The sequence below is a fragment of the Lampris incognitus genome, chromosome 2 (assembly GCF_029633865.1).
Source record: "Lampris incognitus isolate fLamInc1 chromosome 2, fLamInc1.hap2, whole genome shotgun sequence".
Taxonomy (NCBI): Eukaryota; Metazoa; Chordata; class Actinopteri; order Lampriformes; family Lampridae; genus Lampris; species Lampris incognitus.
In genome coordinates this window covers 116,046,687-116,051,469 of record NC_079212.1, presented here as the reverse complement: position 1 = coordinate 116,051,469, position 4,783 = coordinate 116,046,687, and positions in this window count along the sequence as shown.

Genomic DNA, 4,783 nt, shown 5'->3' with positions numbered 1-4,783 from the left:
TTCCAATTTCTAAGGTTCCATTTGTCTTTTATTTTACTTTAATGTGGCTGACTGGTCATGTGTCCATAACATCTATCACACCTGACCTGGCAAACGATACATGTAATGCAGTAGGTTACTATTTGCTATCACTATCAATCAGCATGCATGCTGTGTAACATGATATTCTTTTTCCTGACTGATATGTGGGTTTCCTCCAGAGCTCCGGTTTCCTCCCACAGTCCAAAGACATGTAGGTCAGGTGAATCGGCCATACTAAATTGCCCCTAGGTATGAGTGAGTGTGTGTGTGGGGGGGGGGGGGCTGTGTGATGGCCTGGTGGCTTGTCCAGGGTGTCCCCCCGCCTGCTGCCCAATGACTGCTGGAATAGGCTCCAGCATCCGCGCGACCCTGAGAGCAGGATAAGCGGTTCAGATAATGGATGGATGGATGGATGTCTGCTGACGCCAAACAAAGGGGTGTTAAAGCACTCTTCATCCAGCAGAGGGAGTGCTGCTTCACTATATAAACACTATATAACTATATAAACAAACCTCCGGCACACATTTTAATCCAATGCTAAGTGAAAGCCATAAATATTAAATAGACAAATGACAAAAACTAAAAATGAGTTAAGACTTTTCTGAGTTGGTCAAGGGTCAATAATTACACTACTACTACTTTCAGCTGCACCCGTAAGGGGTCGCCACAGCGGATCATCCGTTTCCATCTCTTCCTGTCCTCTGCATCTTCCTCTGTCATGCCAGCCACCTGCATGTCCTCTCTCACCATATCCATAAACGTCCTCTTTGGTCTTCTTCTTTTCCTTTTCCCTGGCAGCTCCATATTCAGCATCCTTCTCCCAATACACCCAGCATCTCTCCTCCACACGTCCAAACCATCTCAAGCCTGCCTCTCTTGATTTTTCTCCAAACCGTCCAACCTGAACTGTCCCTCTAATATGCTCATTCCTAATCCTGTCCTTCTTCATCACTCCCAACGAAAATCTTAGTATCTTCAACTCTGCCACCTCCAGCTCCGCCAGCGCCACTGTCTCCAAACCATATAACATAGCTGGTCTCACAACCATCTTGCAAATCTTCCCTTTAACTCTTGCTGGTACCCTTCTGTTGCAAATCACTCCTGACACTCTTCTCCACCCACTCCACCCTGCGTGCACTCTCTTCTTCACCTCTCTTTCTGCACCCCCCATTACTTTGAACGGTTGACCCCAAGTATTTAAACTCATATGCCTTTGTCATCTCTACTCTTTGCATCCTCATCATTCCACTGTCCTCCCTCTCATTCACGCATATGTGTTCCATCTTGCTCCTACTGACATTCATTCCTCTTCTCTCTGGTGCATACCTCCATCTCTCCAGGCTCTCCTCAACTTGCATGGTCAATAATTACACTGTAACGTGTAAACAAAACCACCTCTGGATCAACTCCTGTGGCGGAGTGCATTGACAAATATGAACTAAAATTTTTAATTGATAAAATGAAGTAAAGGAGCTGGTTTGAGAGAAGGAGGAGAATTATACCAAACACTTCCAGAGGGGTTGCTTTGTAAACAACAGGTATTGTGATTCTGCAGGTTTAAGTGCCTTCTTTTGCCAGTCATGATGTGTGGCAGTAGAGATGTGTTGTTCTGGAGAAGCCCCGTTTTGTCCACCAGACAGAGACCCGTCTCGATTCATACGTGGATTTCCATCCTCAAAAGTGTACATACTATCACTATGCCAGCGCAGAAAAGAGATGCTCTTAAGAGACAGTTAGATTTAGAAACGACAGTACATAGTATGGAGACCCAATTCAAGCTATCTTGCAATAGTTCTCTGGCAAAACAACTGGATGCAGCCTGATCTGCTTTAAATCAGCTATTTAACCAGGAATGCGGAAATGCTTCTTTCTTTTTTTTTGGCTAAACACAGGTTATTTGAATCAGGCAATAAACCTGGCCGGTTACTTGCATGTCTTGCTCATGGTAAAACTGATCCACATGTAATCCCTTCTCATAGATAGGAATGGGTCTAGGCACCTCAAATCAGCCAATATAAATAAAATAATGAGATTATTTTATAAAGACCTCTATAGCTCAGAATGCATATTCTGGTGAGGCTAGAGAGAAATTTCTTAAAAAGATAAAGTTCCTGTCTCTATGTGATGGGCAAAAAATTGACTTATGGAAGCCAGTTAGTAAGGAAGAAGTCTCAGAAGTCATACATACTCTCAAGGGAGGTAAAGCACGGGTTGGATGGTTCCGCCCTGAAATTTACAAAAAGTTCAGTATGATGCTATTAAGCCCCCTCACATATACTATGTATTTGGATTTCTTCAGCTGGGGTTGTCTCCCCCCAATGTTTAAACCTTACCAATATCTGTCATTCTGAAGAAAGATAAACCTCCTGACATGTAGCTCCTACAGACCTATCTGTCTAATTTCAGTTGACAGCAAGCTGCTCTCAAAACTTCTTGTCAGGCAGCTGGAGAACTTAATCCCAACTCTTATCACACAGGCTTCGTTCATAGATGTTACTCAACCAGCAATGTGAGGAAGGCTTTTGAATATTGTGCAGTTTACCACTCAGAAGAAACGGAAGGCACTGACTATCTCCATAGGTGCTGAGAAGGCCTTTGATAGGGTCCAGTGGGACAAACTGTTTGACGTACTGGAGAGATTTGGGTTGAGGGAGACTTCCTTAAATTGATCTGAATCATAAATCATTCACCAACAGCAAATGTCATAATTAATGGATGGCACTCTGAACCTTTTCCTGTGGCAAGAGGCGCCCATTATGGGTGCCCACTTAGCCCACTCCTCTTTGCCTTAGCATTCTGTTAGCTGAAAATATTTGGCTACATCCCGGTGTAAGAGGAATAATGATGGGGAACATGGAGCATAAAATCTTTTTTTTTGTTGTTGTACCCTTAGCTAATTCTGGCTATCCTGACCCTATCCTGACAGTTGTTAGTGAGTTTTGTAACATATCTGGCTACAAGATTAATTTTAGTAAATCCAAAGCTATGCCATTAGGTACCCTGAATAACAGGACAATTGGACAATTTTCCTTTTAAATGGTCAGTTTCCGGTTTCACATATCTGGGAATATAAGTACCCCCAGATTTAAAGGATCTGTGGAAACTTAATTTTGCCTTCTGCATCAATTAAAAAAGACCAAGAGCAATGGCATGGCCTACCACCATCCTTGATTGAGCGAATCAGTCGCATTAAGATGAATATCTTCCCTTGAACTTTATATCCCCTATAGATGCTCCCTCCCCCTGTACTTACCCAAAAAATCAACCAGGACTTTGAAATGGCATTTTCTAAATTTATTTGACATGGTAAAAACCTAGACAGAGACTTGAAATATTTCATCTACCTACAGATATGGATGGCCTTTCTATGCCTAATTTGGCATTTTACAACTGGGCCTGTCATGCACACTACTTCTGGCTATGGTTACATACATACCTTAAGAGAGACATTGATTCCTGGGTTTGCGCTCCTCACTCCTATTGGAGTCTGGTCACTTGTGACACAAATAATATAAATTCAGAAGTAAATTGTAACCTTGTTACATACAACATTATCAGAGTCTGGTGTGATATAACTGAATATCTGGGAAGGAAAAATGTGAAATCATCATTGTCCCCTATAGTCCCAAAATCCTGACTTTCCTGCAGGCACCGGCTCAACTGTGTTCTCGTCTTGGCAAGACAAGAGGATTCATGTCCGTGATGACTTATTTAAAGAGGGTGCTCTACTGTCCTTCCAGCAGTTACAAGAGACATTTGATATTCCCAAGGAACATTTCTTTGGATATCTGCAAATGAGGCATTTTGTATCTTCTCAGGTTACCTCCTTTTCTGTTAACCTCCATTGTAGTGACGTATCTTGGAGAGCCAACATGGAAAACGTTTTATATCATAATTTTATTCACTTCTCGGTTCCTCTTGAGTTGCTAAATATTTCTCGTAAATGGGAAAGATATTTACTTACTGAAAATATTGAAGATGATTGGCAGGTGGCTATAGACTTGATCAGATCCACATTTACATGTAACACACTGAGGGAGACTCAGTACAAGATTCTTCAGGCTGCAATCTTACCCATTATCTTGCACAAAATAAATAGTTCCAGTTCTCCTATATGCATTAAGTGCCTTTCTGATAGGGGGACCTATTTCCATTGCTTCTGGAAGTGTAAATTAATTTCCAGATTCTGGGCATGTATTTCCAAGGTACTTAATGGGATATATAAAATAGATATTAAAAAAAGACCCTGGTGTTTCCACTCGAGCCTTCCCTCCAGGGAATTGCATCTTCCTGTACCACACTGCAAACTTCTTGAGGAGCTCCTTCAGCTCCTTGAGAAGTTCTTGAGAATTAATTGCTCGAAAGTGCGTCTTGCACAATTCGATCAAAGACTTCTCGTCAGGTTTTATGCTCTGGTACAGAGCCTTTTAACACCCTCCACCATGAACGATTACAAGGAAAAGAAGAGCTGTTTCTGAAGGTTTGCTCACCTTTTCTATATTATTTACCTGCAGACCTGAAGAACTTACTTCTAAGGGTAAGCACTTTTCTGAGTGGAAGACTCAAGTCAAGTCAATTTTATTCACAAATTTGCCTGGGTGGGTCTCTCCAAAGGAATTGAATCGAGTGCAACTGGACTTGGTATAACCATGACCTGGATGAATGAGAACATTCACAGACTTGCCTCAGTGGGCTTACAGCAACACAACACCCAAATTATGGGACACACAACATGATACGGCTTCTGGAAGCAATATTTTGC